The following is a 19,415-nucleotide window of genomic DNA, read 5'->3' on the forward strand; positions in this document are numbered from 1 at the left end:
GTGAAATCAGACCTCAACATTTTTTCTGCCAAAACTCAGATGGCAATTTCATTTCAACTGTAGAATGACATGATAGTTGCCCCCGTTGCAACATCTGAATAACTGTGAGGAAACACCTGAGTATCTCTTGTTTGCTGACTGTGTCTTGTTGACTTCATGGAGTGACACATGCTTGTTCTTCAGTTCAGGCCTAAATGCCCACAGCTGCCCTTGCTTTCCTCCATCAGCAGGTGGTTATTTGTATGGATTACAAGGGAAGTGGTAACAGCTTTGTGTTTCTTGGTGTTCTCATTCTGCCTCCTAGGAAGCTTCAAGGAAATACGTATAGCTGTCAGGAATGTAAAAGACACAGAGTCTTCTTCTTGAAGAAGAGATACTTGGATAGCTGATGAAATTGCAGCCTTTGGGTGCTGTGGAGAAATGAATTGAAGTCATTATGACATTATGGCAGAGAGTGCCTGATCTGCCAAACTGTCAGTTTTTGATGGACACGGTATCTAGTGACATGATGTTGCACGAATGCCAGCCGGTTTCTCGTTCTGTCAGCATGGTGGTGATGCTGCCAAGGGATTGTTACTCACTCAAACTATTGCAAATGCAAAACGCTGCCGATCAATACTATAGATGGACAATTTGTGTTTGGTGATTATCAAACCTCTATTGGTCTTTCAGTTGTGTGTGTGTTACATGGGGAAACAAGTGGTTGAAAGGACCGAAGTATTGGTAGCAGGTAATATTTGTAAATTAAACCATAAGCATTCTCAGCACTTTGTAACTTCCAAGATTACAAATAGTTTCCTGACAGCTTTCCAGCGTCAGTTTCATTTGGGAGAGAACTCACTGATACCCTAAAATTGAGGGGAAGAGAAATCAATAAAAGTATTGGAAAGTGTTGATTTTTATATATTTGGTGTGTTGTGTGTTTGATTAACACTGCACTTAGTGAGCATCCCAAAGAAATGATTTTACAACACTGCTGTGACTAAATGCCTCCCAAATGAGTCTGGAAGCAGGTTCTAAAAGTGGAGATGCAGCAAAAACAAAGGGAAAACTTGAAAGAGTGAACACTGACATTATGCAAGATAGCAGAAGAGAAATGTTTCAATAATGGTTACAAGCATTCATACAAAGGGAAAAAATAACACAAAACATTCCCACTTAATAGTATTGATTTTACATTTGAAAAATGAACTGCAGTTTATTGCTTCCAAGTCGTAGAGAATGCCATCCACAGATACAGGGAGAAGTATGATGGAGAGGTTTTTGCTATGTGCTTAGACAAAGTAATGCTGGGAGGATTAAAGGACTTCTCAGGTGAGGTCATCCTCTACTTAATGCTTTTTGGGAAAGCACAGGCATCTTGTCGTGTTGGTTGAATATATTTTGAGCGTTAAGATTATTTTTGCCACTGTATCCGCTGTGTTAGTGATTGTTTAAAAAGAAGATCAAAGCTCTGGTCTTCTGTTGGCATCCTTTCGTACAATTCTTTGAAAGGGAGTGTGCTTTTTATTTCACTGTGACAATTCCTTGTTTTTCATGTGTGTTGGTTTACCATTGCTAAAACAATGCTCAAATTACTTATTCAGACAAAAACTGTAAAATCTGGATGACCTAATTAAGGATGTCTAAATTGGCAGTCCTGTGTCCTGGTATTAAGGTATTCCCTTACTCAAAAGAGCTGAGTACTTAGAAATCCCATTGCAGTCAACGCGAATTGCAGTAATAAGCACTTTGAAAAGCAGGCTCTCCTTGTTAAGCACTTAAACATGACGGTTTATAGAGATACCTGAGACTTGAAAAGTGTTTGCCTAAATTAGTAACCTAGTTAATATCTCCAGAGCCAATTAACTGTTCAGAAAATATTTGCACATCATTTTGAAAACTTCAGCTTTAATGTTAAATAACTTTAAATACTGTTGTGTTTTTTTTTGTTTTTGTTTTTTTTTTTTTACTTAGAGCAGATGAATAGAATTTGATAAAGTGTTTTAGTACTGCCTTCTGAAAGAAATCTTGAAGTATCACACTGAAATCTCTGATTTCAGTTTTTCTTAAATTTACTGTGACATGATTCTACTAACACTTAATATGTATGAGTAGCTTTGAAAATATGAGCAGCCCCACTGGACTTAATCAGATTATTTATGTGTGTGAAGCTACTCAGTTGCGTAAGTGTTTGCAGAATTGGGGCTTGTGTAAAGTTTCAGTTAATGACTTAAGTTTCTTTTTTGTTCAGTTGTCTAATAGCTTTTAAAAAATGTCTGAAAAGCCTGCATTTACAGCACAGCCCACTCTCTGCATTCCGTTTCAGAAAGGAAAATCATTTTAAGGTCAACTTTTGTTTCTGTAGAAGGGAAAAAAAGCAATGTGGAAATAGAAGAGATTTTGGCTTTTTGCATGTTTCGTCATTGTCACAATGGATTCATTCATAAACCTTTGCGAAGACGTGTTCTAATATTTTTTCTCTAATTGTAAAATGTAGGTGCAAGTTTTCCTGGAGAATAACAACACAAAAACCTTAATTTAGAGTTGTAATTATGAAATGCTGACTTGACCATTCAGAGCAGTAAATGGTTTTATATGGAATGAGGAGATGGATGAGGCTTTCATTAATGCAGGGCACTTCAGGACACTGTAATTTATGTGCATCAGATATTTGTATTCAGGCAGTATACAACAGAACATGTGGAAATGGTATGACTACATCTTTTAGGAAAGTATATTCATGAAATAGCAGTTTTAAAATAGATCCTGTAATACTGTGTTAGCGTGTGGACAAACCATGAGGTTCAGAACATCCTAGATTTTCTCAGACAATATAAAATGCTTTGTTGCTATTAAATTTTAAACACTGCATGTCCTTTAAAATAGACATTCTAGGTAATATTTGGAAGTTTAATGGTTTCAGGTGTTTTTTGGCTTGCTCTTCAGACAAAATGGGGCACTTTCAAGCAGCAGTTAAAGTGTGCTAAAACCTTCTACACTAAAAGATGGACAAAATGTTACTTCCTTCAAAAAGTCGCTCTGTAACACCCTTTCCCTCTCCTTTTTTCATTCCTTCTCTGTACAAGAGAGATTTTCTTTTCCCTTTCTAGGTGTGCATTCTTAAGTACTTTACGCTAAACTGGCTGATTACTCCTAATAAAAATAAAGTAAAATAAAAGGGCATTTGAGAAGATACATAAAAACACAGCTGGTATTTCCAAGGGAACCTCGAAAATTAGCTGCCTAACTCTCCTTGGCTACTTTGAAATTTTTAATTTACAGTTCTCATTTTTGTCTAATTGTTGTACACCTGAATACAAGTAAATACATGAAATATGCTGTGTTATAAAACTGACGATATCTCTTTCATGTCAAAGGGAGAAAGAAAAGTGAGTTTTCCTTAATAAAAAGGACCAGGCTGAGGTGAGACTTTATTTTACCAATATTTTATGGTGAACCTGCATAATAATAATTTGTGGAGTTACAGTTATGCTTAAGTAAAAATATCAGGCTGGGTCACAGAAGATGTAGAAGAAAGAAATGTCTTCATGTGGCTGGATGCAAGAATGAGCTGACCTCTCAAAGACATTTGATCTAGGGAACTCACTGTACTGAGATGTTATCAGAGTTAACATTACGTCTCAGACTAAGTAATGAAGAGGTTACGACATATGCCTTATGGCATAAAAGAACTACTAAGAGCACGAAGTTAGAAAGACAACTTTTCAAGCAAGGATGCTGTAGCCTGCTTCTGTATTACTTTGCATCTCTACAGTTGGGGGCATCATCTCGTGTGGCTTTTCTTATGTTGTTGTGATGATGCTATTTTTACAAAAAGTTTTTTTTTTTCTTTTTTTTCTGTGAATCATTGCTATAGAGGTTCAAATTTTGACAAACTATCCTCATGATGGTGCATGCTCTGTTAATCTTAGTGACAGATACGAACAATGTATGCCATAAAATGGCTCTGTATTCCAATGAAACAAATAAACAAACAAAAAAACACACCAGCATAGCAGTTAAGTTCTAGATCAGCCAAAGTAAAGCCACAGAGTGCTTGCAATTTTTCTGGCTCCACTAGTTTAGATGAATGGTGAACTGGCAGCACTTGCCCTTGATTACTGTCTGTCTTAGAAATGCTTTGTATATGAGAGTCAGTTCGTATTAGAAATAAACACTGTATTTTTAGGAAGGTAACTTCTTTACTCTGCAATCTACATCTCATACGCTTCATTTCAAGAACAATGTTATTAAACCAGCAACTCCTTGCAGATCTACTCTAGAGACCAAATCTGAGGTGTGGATTGATCTCGTGTGTTGTTTGTGGTGTTTTTTTTTTTTTTTTTTTTTTTTTTTTTTTTTTTTTTTTTTTTTTTTGTTGTTTTTTCCTTCAGTGATGAAGTGAGCATCAGCAACAAGCAGATTTGCTGCACATTGCTTCTCCATTCATGGAAAAGCTGAATTCAATACTATCAAGCCAGTTTCCTGTTTAAACGGCTGTTTTTTTTTTGTTTGTTTGTTTTTGTTTTTGTTTTTGTTTTTTTCTCCTCTCTCTTCTTGTTGTTGCCCAGAACTGGAATTAAGATGAAGCAAGAACCACCTATTTCTTCCTGACCTTGACACATGTTTGCTTTTCTTGGCCAGATGAAAAAATGTTAGAACAAACTTGATGCGAAGGCACTAACAGAATAATTAAAACCTTGTATATAGTTTATCAGTTGTTGGTTATGTTTCTTCAGATAAGTGATTTGGTAAAAATAATTATAATGCTCTGAGGAAATCTGCCTGTGGGCGCTAGAATTGTTGGGTGAAGAGCTCTGGTTTTGTGCGTGTTTGTATTTCATCATTGTGGAGAATCTCCCTGGAAAGATTTTATTGTGCTGAATGAATGAGACCAACTTTTGGCTTCAGTCTTTGTTCTCCGTTGTTTTGTGAGGTACTTTAAGAGGAGTGCCTTCAATGCCTGAACAGCTGCATTTCTTCCTTTAGGGCTTTCACCAGTGAAGAACAATAACAATAACGTGGAGATAACTTAATTATAAAATGCGTAGATGTTGTTTCGCTTATTTGAACAATAGGCTGGAGACATGGGAATATGAACCAGTGAAGCAATAAACATTCCTCTAATAAGGAAGCATTTACAAATGAAGTAGCTTTTAATTTCTGTATTTCTGTGCTATGCCGAAGATATGTTGTGGTTTTATGCCTTGGCATTCAATATGTTTATGTCACAAAGGGCTATGGTAGTAGTTTAAATATTTTTGGGTTGCAGAGACCTTATAAGGAAATGTAAGGTGATACAAGCTGCTCTTTCAGTTGCACTTTCCAATTATTTAATGCATACGGAAACATAGTTCACTTTAGGTTTGTGAAAGCCATTAATCTAATAATATCAATAAGAAAAGCGAGTCTTCCTGAAGTCACCCGCTGTGCAGTTAAAACTAAGCTGGAATATAAATTGATGTTTTTGCAATCCAAGGAGTTGTAATGCAGTATCACATAGCCTAGCAACAGCTCAGTATTGGCATAACTCACTGCCGTAATGAGCTGCTAACACATAGGTGTGGCAGTAAAGTGTATAAACTATTGCAAGCAAATCCCAGAATTTGCATGTGTTGCTTTCATTTACAATGCTAATAGAGATGACAAACATTATTAACTTATGGTAATTGAAGTGCACGTCTGTAACTTTATGACATCTCTACAGTTTGTTGTATTTTAGGTTGCAGGAAACATTATAAAATCTGAAAAAGCTGTGAAGAAAGGTTAATAGAAGTTACTGAGTACAATTCGAGATTTAAATGGGGAAGACTATAAAAGTATTCCTGATTTTCTTATTCAGTTATTTCCATATATTTCATGGTTCCTAAACTATTTTTTTCAAGGGTATATCTGTGTTTGTGTATATTCTTGGTTAGGAGAAATGCTTAAAAATGACTGCTTAGATGCATGTAGACAATAAATGTGTCTGACTCTTTTTTAATGATTTAAAGTTGTTATTCAGTTAAATTAGACCTCATGGCACTGATACACATCTGGTCATTACTTTCTTTTGGCAGGATTTCCCTACCAGTTTGCCTTCATTAACAGCTACCAAGTGACTCTTAGAAAATAATTAAAATTTCATATGATGGTATTTCTAATATGATGGCTGTATTGTTGCTGGAAAGTGAAATCAAATGCTTGTAAGCCACAACATCTCTACAGATGAGTTTCACTGTATCAAACAGAGAAACTTCTGGTCTTGCAGTGAAAGCTCTGGAGGTCACTGTGTGGCGGTAAATACGCTAATAGTGTCCTCTGTTTCTTCCTAGCAGTACACCATTCACTCAAGAAATTGGATGGTGTTGGGTATTGAAGCCTTTTAAAATTTACATCTTTTCAAATTACGTTGCTTAAGCAAGCAAAATCCATGTGATTAATTATGTATGTCTTTTGCCTTGATTTTTCCTCCTCCCCTTCGGCTAGAAGACACTTGACTTGGGTTTGTCACTGAATCCACCTGATTGAGATGCAACTAGTTTGTCTCTGTTATGTAGCTGCAGTGGTATCTGGCTTGCAGCAATGAAGTGGTCGGTGCTGCTGTGCGATGGGAAGCTGTGACACAGACACACACCAGGTAGCATTCACAGTGGGAGGAGGCGTGCTTGCTTTTCAGAGCAGTTTTTTATGTTCCGGGGAACCGGTGCTGTTTGTCTTCCCAGGTTGGAAGTGGTGGTGTCAGCTTTCCTGGAGACTGGTGACCTCTCCCATATGTTCATAAAAAGGAGGGAAATGGAGTCAGCTTCACCTTGTACTCCCACCGTGCCACCCGAGATGCTCGGCGTGTGCTGGGTGGTTGCAGCACTTGCTGTTTTGCAACTCGCTGTTAAAGATAAGGCTTGGCCTGAAATTCTGCGGTCACATAAAAGCAACTTCCCCACCCTTAAACTGGAGGTGGCTGGGCTGTAAGATCTGAGCACAGGGAGTCCTACAGCCTAATCTTGTGCAGCAGCAGATGGGTTAAGGTTTGGTATTAATAGCCATGAGAACATCAGAAGGTCTGAACTGGCTCAGGATGAAGGTTCAAGTTCTGCAGCATCCTCCCTTAGACGGTGCTCTGTGTCCAATGCTTGGGAAAAAGCATGAGATAATGGGACGAGCCTTTGGTGACAAGCCCTCCTGGGGTACAGTTTTGACCAGTTTTCAGTTTAGTGACTTCCTAAGCTAAAGGTTGTGTCTGTCTTTTTGAAGAAGTGGAGCCCTCAGTAGGATTCTTTTGCATGAAGTTGTTCATTTCCTTTTGTTCATCATTTGAACCAGTCAGGTGGTGGTGATGCTAAGCAAATTGAGAGCTTTCTTAAAATCTTAGGTGCCTTGCTTTCCAGCTGATTTTCATATAGTAGACTTGGTCTGGGTTTAAAAAGAAGTTTTGCCCTCTGCTGATGCGAAAGGAAGCAATTCCAGAAGTGTGAGGAAGATAAAATGGCAGCCTGGTACTTAAAAGCGAAGGGCTGACATCTCCTTTCTTGTGTGGGCCTAAGCGTGCAATGACTGCGCTGAAGTCAGTGCAGTAAATCCGGATTGACACCCATGTGACTCAGATCGGAGTTTGACTCATAGCTTGTAACAAAAACAGCTTTGAGTGTGCCTAAACCTCCTGTGAGCTGGCGATCTTTCTTGCTAGCCCTGAGGTGAGAGGTCCTTGTGGAATAAAAGAGCTATATAAAACTGTCAGGAAGAGGATCCCAGAGAAGACTTCCCCCATGCAAGAGGTACTGTGCTGCCCCAGGGCTACCCCTTGAATGTGTCCCTGTGAGAAGCCTTTTGTAGGCACATTTGAGTGAGATAATGGGTGTAGCTAGGGGGCTGCCACTTGTTGGCAGAAGACCTGAAGTACCTGGCTCTTGCAAGCAGCTGCTGAAGGGCTGGAGCAGTTTTTGAGCTGGCCAGACACTGCTCCATAGGCTGATCCTTAGGACACACAGTCATCTCGGAGGCACAAAGGTAGCAGCATGAGATCAGCACTCATTTGTACCTCATGTCTATAGTTAGCAGCCTCATCTGCACAAGTTTGACATTGTTGATATTGCTAGTGAATAAGATGGTGAAATAGATACTAGTCCAAGGTAATATTGCTAGCGAATAAAACGATCAAATAGATGCTAGTCCATCCTTTCTTTTTTAACATCATTGGTGCATCTCAGTGAGTTGGCCTGCTGACGTGTCTTTCACAAGATACATAGTAATTTGGATCAAAACAACCCAATCCTTTCACTCTCACTGGCTGTGGCACTAGCAGATACCTACAAGAATACCTACGAGGCACTAGCTGTACCTATGAGAAACTAGTTTTGCAAATGACAAACCCACTGAGACACTGTGGGGCTTATCTTAGTGTTACCCTTAGTGCTGTCCTATCTTCTGATGGTATTATCACCATCTATTCTATTTATATTCCAGGTTATAGTTTATGAGAGAGATTCTGAGAAGAGATCAAGTTATATTTATTATCTTTCAAGGTTTTGCGATGTCTGTGCTGCATTCACACTGCAAGGCACCTGGCAGATATGACAAAGGACTTGTGTCTTGTAGGAGGAGTGGCTGGGGCCAGGGAGAATGTGACACTGGATGTCTGTCATTGAGTATCCTTAATTTTTCTTGGTTATACAAACTCTTCAAATTAAGATATTTTTAACACTGTATTTTATCTTTACTGTTCTTAATTTTGTTAAGTGTAGTCAAAAGCATCATGGAAGAAAATATTTATGAACTTATATTGAACTTACATTCAATACCTAAATCAAGTACTTTTTTTTTTTCTTTCTTTCTTTCTTTCTTTTTCCCCAAACAGAAATAAAATAGTTTGTATTCTTAGGCTTTTTTTTGACGCAAATCTTATGAAGTAAGTGGCAGCTATGTATGCTTTGTACATCTGACCTCTACTGAATGAATACATGGAGGGATTATTCTGTCACCCAGCATTAGATGCTTATAGGAGAGCTGCTGTAGCCTTCTCAGGAGAGTTTTAAGGGTGAAATGGATGGAGAAGGGGATACCATGTCTGTCTACTTCAGTTGTCATGTTTCTACTTACGATTTTGTCAATAGAAGGGATGGAGATTGTTTCCCAAAGGTGCTTTTTCTGCAGCCTGGTGACTGCAAAACAAAAGATGTAAGCATCCAAAACACAGTAGTAAATTCCTATGCTTCACAGTTGTTGGAAGAAGCTTGAGACTTGACTGAGTGTACTGTAACAGCTCAAAAGGCAAATAAAAGAATCCACAGCTATATTATATTTAAAAACCTCTCCTAAGTCTTTGGATATCTCATGATTTGAGTGCTTGACTCATGAGGTTTAGTGCTTTGAGTTGGCAGTACTATAATCACAATCTTTATTGTACTTTATGTGCAGGTTTTAAACATACCTTGTTTTCTGGATAGTGTTTTTAAGTGACACCTTGTCTTCATTTGTTAATTGAATTAATCACATGTGGGAAGTTCAGGAGGTACTCAAAAACCTATCAGTAGAGAAGTGTAATAGAATGAGGAATGAAATATAGCATTTAGTAGTAAAGCTGTATTTTAAGAGTGTGATGTCAGAACAAATTGCCCTACTTGATTAAAAGCCTGATACATGTTAAGAAGCTTCTTTATGTTTAGGAAGTAAATGATATTAGATAAGGTACTATACTTGTGACTCTGTACATAGTAGCAATAATGGGACGTATATTTTTCCATCAAGAATGTGTTCTGTTTTACTTTTTAGCATTAGTTAAGTTTTAAGACTAACTTTTTCTTGGGAAAAAAAAAAAAAAAAGTTTTTTCTTGCAAGGAAATCTTCTCTTCAGATTATAAGCAGTGACTTTGATAAAAGTACCCATTACCTAAGGAAGTAAATACGGGACTGCTTATCTAAACCTGCTAAAATCCAAAATCCTCTACAAAGTATTAGCAAACAATGTAGCTGAGTATTGTAGACTTGCCAAAATTAGATTACATCTACCTAAAAATGTGCTTTTAGTCAGGCATTTTCTGTAGTTTTGCTTGGTATTTCTACTGATATAAAAACCTCTTCATTTCAGTGGAGATTGCTCCCTTTTTATTTTTATGCTCTGTGTTCAGCACTGAAAGTAAAGTAGCCATGGAGTACTAAAGATTATGTATGGCTATAAATGGTTTGTTCTGATAGTAAGAAGTGTCAAGTAACTCTAGTGCAAGCAGTCATTTATATACAGAGCAAGTATAATACTGTGCTGTTACATCACAATTATTTAGCACTCTCTAAGGTGTGCATGTATATTAAGAAGGAATAGGTGAGTAATAAATGTGACACGCAGAGAAGTGGAAGCGATCAAAAGATATGTAGCAGAAAGTAGGAGGATGGTCTGTGTGTATGTGGCTAAGACAAACTACATTTGTGTGTTAGGAACAGAATCCCCAAACATCCCACAATGAGTCAGTCGTGCAGTAATCCACGCTTATTTGTTGTGTAACAGGTTTAAGGATTTAGCAGCGTGGCTCAAATTCTACTCTCGGAGTTGAAGAGTCACAGTTACACCGTACTTCTTGGATGGAAAATCGATGCATCTAAGCATTGCCTGAAAGAGTAAAGGAGTATTTGTACTTGCAGAACAGTGAAATGTGTAATATGAATCAGCGTGTACATGCTGGAGTAAACTTGTTTTGGAAAGCCTTTAGATCAGAGCTGTAGTCCTAGTTATAGAAAGAGACAAACACCTTTAAGAAGAATATCTCACTGATGTGAGACTCACTGCTGGGCATCTTAGATCTTAGTTTAATATCCTGCAAAACCAACTTCCAGTTGCTTGTGATTTGAAGAAGTGGAGAGAAAAGCGTTTCCTTTGGTGCAGGGCACTTGTTTGTTATGATGCTTCTTGCTTGTTGTTGTTACCATGTAAATGGGTGATACTGGCTGGAAACTTATGTCTTAGGCAATGAAGTGAGATGTTTGAGTTCCCTGCAAGAGATGGCTAGTAGGGTGCTTCAGGAAAGCATCAGTTGCTTCACGTCAGCCTGGGTGCCGCAGGAGAGCCTGAGAAGAGCCATGAAGCTGGGCAGAGAGAGCCATGTAAGTGTGGAGGGAAGAATTAAGAGCAGTGACTCTTGATTTATGCTTTGCTCGTTTCTTCAGTACCTGATGGTCAATGGAGGCTCAATAAGAGACAAATTCCGGGTAGACAACAGAGGGGATTAGTTTACTTTTGGGGGTCACGGAAATGAATCTTTGTTTCTCTGCTTTTAGCTGTGCCTGTTGATGAAAGAGAGACTTTGCCTCTTTGAAAGATGAAGCTTGACTTTATAGTGATGATTTGCTCTTAGAAATTATTTGAAGTAAGAACACTTGGCACTGTATAAAAGTGTATAAAAGAGTATGTATAAAAGATTTCAAGTCCCTGCCTTGAGGAATATACACACCAATTAGAACATGTAATATATGCTGTATGTATTACGCATTCGTGGAAATAAACAACACCGAGTGATGGATTTCATTTTGGAAAATCATTTTGAATCATTTATGGAAAATGTTTTTAAGGATGAATAAAAAATAATGGGAAAACTGGTTCTAAGTGCAGTGTTGTGACACAAAGTCACACGAGGGGAAAGGATACAAAAGATACATTAGGGAAAATGAATCACTGCCCAGGGAAAAGAAAATAGGGTAGAACTGTGAAGGTCCCTGAAGGAGGTGAATGACACTTGAACTTGAGATGAATGGCACAAGATATTTGACCTGGGTTTTGGCATCCTTTGATATTTGGGAGGGTATGGTGCTGTTAGTACCAGTGTTACTTGAATAGACCAGAGGGGAACAAGTTATGAGCTAGGTGGCTGGAGACCCTTCTGTAGTAACTGAAGGCAGAAATGCCTGGAGAATGGGTGTCTTCTAGGGAAGAGGACAGAAGGGACAAGAAGGATTCCAGAGGCCCTGTATGTTCAGAAGAGGTACAGCAAGGCAGTGATGAATGCATGGAGTGGTAATGCATTACTGTTCTAAACAATTGTAGAGGAGGAACAAAGGGGAGATGTTTAGTGAGTTTTTAAATATTGAGTTTGAAATGGCTGGCAGAGCATTCGCAGGGAGACAGCACCCACAGAGAGGAGTCTGTGAAAGGGGAAAGGAGGGAGGAAGGGGAAAGGCGAAAGGAAGGAAGGAGGCTGTGTGCCTGGAGGCTGTGACTGTGGAGGCTGAAATGACCTTGCAAATGGATAGCCAGTGAGCCAGGACTGAAGCTGTGTAAGAGAGGGAGAGCCCAAATGGAAGAATTAGTCACAAAGGGCCCAAACAGGTTTGAGAGAGAGAAGAGGAGGAGGAGGTACTTTTGGAAGAAGCAGAAGTGCTAAGGAGAACTGAGAAAGCAGAGGCTGAAGGCTGAGCAGACAGAAAGAGAGAGGTGGGGAAAAGTGACCTTTAAACTATGTCAGCAGGATGGTGGTGGCTTGGGAGAGGTAAAGAGCATGGAAGCTGCATGCAGATGATCCAGAAGGGATTTGACAGCCTGGCCAGGTAGGCGGCGCATGTGGATAGCTCAGGCTTGGAGGCATTGCAGGTGACGAAGGCCAGGTGGAGCTGGGTGGGAGAGGGGAATTAAGGAGGTCAGTGCCACCAAAGTTTGGTGTGTGTGCAAGAGTGAGATGGTGTGGGCATACACTGAGGTGGAAGGTGAAGTGAAGCATGTGTAGGGATAACATTAGGTTGACTTCTCTGTCACAGAGGGTGTTTGTGGCTGTGTGTTAAGTAGCCGCAGTTGTTTGAAAGGATAAAGTCTAACTATAATATCTAGAGATGCAAACAAATTCATGTTTTGTGTGCCTTAGGGTGTGTGCGGTTCATGTTTGTTTTACCAGTCGATAGATCTGTCTTGGAAGTTGTAGCGTATCTAAAAGTAAGCAAACTAGTAACAGCCTGTGCAGTAGACCTTTTTTTTTTTTTTTTCTTCCCTGCAGTCTTGTTTGCTTGCTATATTTTGAGTGATAATTTCAGATTTTTTTTTTTTGTTTGTTTTTGTTTCTTCTCTCTGGTAGTTCCTCAGCATTTGCACACAAAGATTTCATGAGACTTTCTAAGTTGGGGGTGGTTTTTGTTCCTTTGCTTTTCTCTGATGTTAGGGCACTGGTCTGCCTTCCTGTTCATACTGCTGCAGAAAAATCTTGCCAGAGAAGGCTAGCAATGAGCTCAGGGTTGGTTCAGGGGATGGATGTCCATCTAGACCCTTTTCTTTTATGTAGGATGCAACGTGGAATCACTTAGTGCACTTGGGTAAATCATTATCTGTCTGGATTTTGGGGGAAATTACACGTGTGTTGTATGTGAGGGATTGGCCCAGTGATTCATAGTCTTTGGTTAAATGGCAAGGTAAGAGGAGGTATCTGTACCTATTTATGTAAGGAAGGCGGAGTAGCCCTGAACAGAGTTGTCAGGGTTTATCTTATGATATCCACAATGTACTGACCTGCCAAAATCTGAAGCATGCCTTACATTGTGCAGTAATGAGAGCAAAGTTAACAGGGTTGGTAAAATGGGCCTTGAAATCATATTTATAAGCAATGCATGGAATCTGTTTGTCTCTGTGTGATACATTGCAGTGATGTTCCACAGAGATAGTTCAGCACTTCAGACCAAAATAAGCCTGGCCAACTGACAGCTGAAAGATTTGATTTTGGGTTCAGTTTCTCTTCTCCTGGCTGGGAGCTTTGAAATCCAGAAAAAGTCATCTCGTGCTTTGTATTCATTTGGCATACGGGGCTATTGCTTTCTTCCCATTGTGTTTAAAAAATGAAATAGTAAAAAGAGGGGAAAAATAGTTACCCTGCTGTGTAAGTCAACTCATGTTTTATGGTAACATCGCTTTTGTTATGCTAGCTGTACCTGTTTCCTTTCCTGTGCTGACAGTGACAGGCCAGTGCAAGGCTCAGTGTATTTCACAGTTGGATTTATCACATACATAATGGAAGTAGATCTTAACAATGAGAACTACAGAAAACTCTCTAAAATGAATTTATGGAGTAGTGAAACAACAGCAGACATCTTCTGGTCTTTAAAACTGCTGGTGAACTTAGAAAGTTGTGAGCTCTCACTTAAACTACCAGCAGTCTTCTGGCTTATTACCAAGTCTTAAATAAGCTCATCATCACAAATTGTGGATTAAGTGATCTTCAGTGGTACTGTGTATGTTAGTGAAAAGAAAATGAAATCAAAATATTTCCAAGGCACTGGATATCTGAAGGCAGATTTGCCTTCAGTGCTGTCCTGTTCTGCGTTGGGGGTGGTTTTGCTGAGCCAAAGCTGTGTGCAGTTTCAGTAACACACTGGGTCCGGAGTCTCATCTGGTATGAGCCAGACTCCACCTTCACTGGTTTGGGATCTCTGATGGCAGTGTCTGTGTCCTGGCGTGGGCATAGCCTGCGTGCTTGACATTCAGAAATGTTGCAGAGAATGGAAAAACTGTGATTGAACGTCTTGATTACCTGCTTAAGTTCTTAAATGTTTAAGAAAGCTTCCTAAAATAGAGCTAGTTCATTCTGTTTAGTGCTTTGCAAGACCTTACAGGAAAATACTATCTATAAAATAAAGTAACCCAACAACTGAAAATGAGTTTTCTATGTTGTGTATTTTGTGAGCTTTGTGTCACTTTTCAGTGCTAAACTGTGCTACCTCCAAAGGTAATGTTTAACAGAATGCTTTTATGGCTTACTGCATATAATTATCCCTCCTTGTATTTCAGGGCACAGTTCTTCTCCTTCCCCTGCCCCCCATTTCTCTGTACTCTTGTGTTGTTTTTGTGGGTGTTTTTGTTTTTTATTTATTTTTATTTTTATTTTTTTAAGCTCTCTTGAAAATGGGACTTTGAAAAGAGATAATACTCTGCAGGGGGAAAAAGTAAGCAAACAACTTACTGGTGTTCAGAATTATTATTCTTTTATTACACTAAGGCTTTAATAGTTAATCAAATAACAGTGCTGTAATTCTAAATCTGTTAACAGGTTAACGCTTGGCAACACTTATATTTATAAGGTAATGATTTTACTCTAGTAATTTGAGCAGTAGGATATATTAGGTATAAGAGAAACCGATTTATTACCTTGAATTTCTTAATTCTCCACACAGCCTATTTCATAGCCATGTACCGTAGAAATAATCTTTACCTCCCATTGACCTGCTGAACACCTAGCTGTATCTAATAAATTTGCTTTGTATTAAAAACACAGCTTTTTGCATTCAAGGTCTGCTGTGGATAAGCCATTCCAGTGCTGTATGCATGTTTTAAAGCACTGAAGTTTGTGCCTTCTTGGTGTAATTGTGAGAGGGAAGAATTGGGGCACTTAGGACAAGGTTCTTCATGTACTTTTGCTGGGGTAGGAAATCTGCAATCCAGCATGTTTACTTTTAATTACACACATGTTTTTCTTGCATTCAGGACTTGATTTACACAGCACGAAGGCATTCCAATTTTAGCTAATGGTATGGCTTCTCATTTGATATAAATTGATCTCATGGCACCGTGTGTGCTTCCAGCAGCCGGGGATGTGGTTTGTATGGGGCTTGCATTGATGGGACAGATGAAAGAGGGTGAAAGGAGGTGTGTGTGTGTGCGGTGTACCAGCAGGTTATGCCAGCTGATGATCCAGTCCCCATTCTTCTGCAGATAATGCAAATATAATAAAAGTAAATATTTTCTTGTCATGATGCTGCAAATAAAAGCATATATTTATTTATTTTATTTTTTACCCCCCGTTTTAAGATAGAAACTGAGCAGAACATAATGGAGCATATTGGCAGGAAAATGCCCTGCCTATACAGTTGGAAATCAGCCCCCATGCTGCAGATTTAAAATGGCCATGTTGCAACTCCCTGCAAATTGGTTTGCGGTGGAAACCCTAACAAGATCATTAAATATAAAAGCACTGTTGGATGCTGGGAAGGTACTGTGCTACACATACATGTGTGCATCTCCATGGACGTGCATGAATGGACAGCATCAATGCCATCGATTTGAATAAGGAGGTAATATACGGTATTGAGGTGACTTTGCTTGTATTTGGAAATGCCTTGTGTTTATTTTGATGCTGTCAGAATTGGGAACGTTTCTTCAACTTTTTAATTTTTAGTACTTGAAAATGCTAAGACGCTAAAGTAACTCACTTGGTGTATGTGGCCAAATAAGAGAACATTATTGTTAAATTAAAGTACAATGGATGCATTAATTTTTATTTTTATTTTGTTAAAATTTGCTCTAATTTAAAACGAGGCTCGTATTCAGAATTAGCAATGGTATTGCAGCATGTCGAAATAAAAGCTTTTGACTTTCCAACATATATCATTAATGACCCTAGGAAAAGAAAAAATCACATCTGCACTAGTTCAGTTCTTGGCTTTTCTAGGGCTGATCAATAATCACATTGTGTATTCATTCCCCCCAGCCCCCTACCCTGCAAGGTCAACTTTAACTACTAGTCTTTATATTTCAGAAAAAGGACATAGACTGCCTTATACATTAATAGTATTGGTCTCAGTGTTTCCTTTGGATCTAATTTACTGTTACCCCATCAAAAGTCAGTAACATTTTTCCTTCATTTTTACTTTTTACTTTTTTTTTTTTTTTTTTCTAATTCCTTATCTGTCATTTTTCAGGGGAGCTTTTCACCTCTCCCTACCTTCTGGTGTTGTGTTGAGATACCTAGGTAGGAATTTGAGGATAGTGAAGTTTGCTATGGTTTTGCTATTTAAATGGATCCCTTCTTCATTGTATTATTGAATGTGACCATAACAATGGGAGGACAACAATTTAAGGGCTTCTTGTCTGGATGGTAACACAGCTGCTGCAATAAAGTCTTGTTATGGTTGACCAGTCACATTTGGACAGTTATTTCTAATTAGAAGTTCTTATTTATGTTGCATTAGAAAATAGTTTGAAACAAACTGATAGTTATTTGAATGAAGTTGGTTCATTTTCTCCTCCTTGCCTTGCAAGATTAATGTTGCTTTTTTGTTTTGTCCTGCAGCCAGAGTAACTAGTCTTGAAAGAATCTTGCCTTTAAAATAAGCTTTTTATTTTGGACTAGAATGTGGTGGTCTTCTACAACTGCTTTAAAATAAAGGGTTATTGTGGGTGGTTGTGTCAGTGTTACATATCACCACTAGATTAAGCCTTGTGATGGTGGCATTTTGTGATTTCTGCGTTGTTGTTTTCGTTCCATGAAAGTACTGCTGATACTGGTTCCCTTTTATTCATTTCTTCATATTAGAGTGGAAATGTAGTTTGTTCATAATGGATTATTGATTGGTCTGAGAACAGCAGAAGCCCCAAGGCCTTGTCATCAATGGTACTTACTCTCCCAATAGTGAATGCATCACTTCATGCAGCTATTCGCAAACCCAGTCTGTAGGATATAAGCCCGTAATTGTTAATCTTGTACAGCGCCGTTTTTAGGGAGAGGAACTCTTCATTGTCATTATGGGATTTTCCCCCTCAATTTGTTCAGAGAATGGCCCCTTTGTTTTGCTAGCAAGATAAAGCTTGTCCTGGATGTTAATGATATATTTTAATTCCTTGCTCGTAATACTACAGTGTAACTAATAAAGCGCATTGCTTTGTCTCCAGAAGACAAACACGCACAGTACACTAAAACACAAAATATGTACTGAGTGGGTGACAGCTCTGTGTTTCTCCACAAACCCCGGAGCAGTGCAGAGCAATCCCTCCCCTGCCCCCCGCACTCCTGAACTGCTTCTGTAGGACCAACCAAAAAACTGGGTTATGCTGTTCCTATTGTCTTGCTGGCTTGGTTTCGAGAGAGGTCACCTCCCTGCAGATGCCTACCTCGAGCTTTTTCAGCCTTGGTGTTTTTTTATCTCTATTCCAGTGGATTCGTTCCCTTGCTAAGGGTGCGGCATTGGTTCAGAAAGGCCGGACTCTGCTTTCGCAGCCCTGGCTGCCGGTTTGGAGCCTGCTGCAAAATGTCATTAGCTCATGGAAGGAGAAAGACACGAAAACATACGATGCAGTCAGAGGAGCTCAAAATAATGTTTGACTGTTCAAATGGCAAACTTCTCAAGCGGGAGCAGCTTCCTCCGCTGCAGAGAAAGGCTGGTTTAAAATGATTAAACAAAAAGTATTGCAAAATGCTGCTTAAGGATTTTCTAAAACATCAGCTGAAATAAATTTAGGCTAATAGAAATTCTGCATTTTTCCAGGAGCTTTTTATTTTTCCTTTCCAGTCCTCGTGTCAGTTTTGGCAGGCTTAAACAAACTTCAGGAGGTCTCTTGTTAAGATGACTGTTTGTAATAATTGAGTACATTTGAAAATTAGAGAATCTTCTTCCATAACTGGCTCTGGATTTTCTGATAACTTTTTTTTTTTTTTTTTCCTGGATTAGTTTGGATTACTGCCAAAAAAATCAGTTCTGAGCTATGCTGCATTTACCTAAGGACAAGTTTATTCTCCAGGTCAGTGGACACTAGGATTTTCTGTAAATTTAAGGGTGGGCTGATTATTTCAAGACAATGGTAGATATAAAGGTATATAAAAGGCAGTTACCAGCTCAATGCAGTCTATAGACAAGTGATTGGTCCATAAGTCATCTCTGTAGGATGGGAGCATAAATGGGGATGTCAGGATCAGATCTTTGATAAGGCTGTGGACCAGTGACTCTGGGTGTTGAGAGAAGGAGCCACGTCCCCTCACAAAGAGAGGAAGAGGGCACTCAGATACACTAAGGAGTACATTTGTGGAGAGCAGTGGCTCTGAAGCTTGAAGAGAAGATATGGAGGAGGAGAAAGGTGTCTGCAATTCAGTGAGTGTGAAGGCTTGCAAGGCAGCTGTAAAACCTTTCATCCGCTCTTTTTCTCTACTTAGCTGTCTTCTAGTGCCTTACTGTGAACAGCAAAGTTTCTCTGACTTGGGGGCAATCCGAGCCTCCTCAAATCTGGAGAGAGTTGGTCTCCAGGCTGCTGTTCTTTGAAAGATACAACTTTCTCAAATTCACCTAGATGTCTGCCTGCAGTATCATTGCATCATCTAGAAAGAATTTCAGCAAGATATTTTCTTCCACAAGATCACACCTCACAATGATGTGTGTGTATGTGGTTTTTTTTTTTTGTTTTTAAGTCACTGTTCCTTTTGGCAGAGGAGCATGATGGAGTGATTGGAGTGCATATTCAAGCCTCTTGGAGATGAGAAGAGCAATATTTCTACAGTGCATTTACGCACTGTAGATGTGACTTGAAATATTTACACCCAAACAGAAAGCATTTGATTTCAAAATATACATGTTGCTATTTGAAAAGGTCTGTGAGGCTTCCTAAATTGTATATTCTTGTTTATTACCTATTGAAAAGTTCTCTCATCCTGCCACTCCAGCCCATGCAATATTGTTTTTAAAGTCAAGTTAAATTGAGGAAAAACAAAGACTTTATAGTTTTCTGAATGCTG

At 38.9% G+C, this 19,415-nt stretch overlaps 1 protein-coding gene across 4 annotated transcripts in view; it reads left to right on the top strand.

Moving 5' to 3' along the window:
- ZNF516 (zinc finger protein 516) overlaps nt 1-19,415 on the top strand; it is a 103,368-nt gene that overhangs the window by 19,253 nt on the left and 64,700 nt on the right. Inside the window, exon 1 of one of the 4 annotated variants that reach the window (XM_032181622.1) lies at nt 12,450-12,489. The exons of 2 other annotated variants lie outside the window; for them this stretch is intronic. The gene's annotated coding sequence lies outside the window, so the exon portion shown is untranslated. Of the gene's footprint in view, nt 1-12,449; nt 12,490-18,398; nt 18,431-19,415 lie in introns of those variants that run through there. One more of the 4 variants, XM_032181623.1, reaches the window with a different exon arrangement.

Source organism: Aythya fuligula, chromosome 2 (assembly GCF_009819795.1).
Source record: "Aythya fuligula isolate bAytFul2 chromosome 2, bAytFul2.pri, whole genome shotgun sequence".
Lineage (NCBI taxonomy): Eukaryota > Metazoa > Chordata > Aves > Anseriformes > Anatidae > Aythya > Aythya fuligula.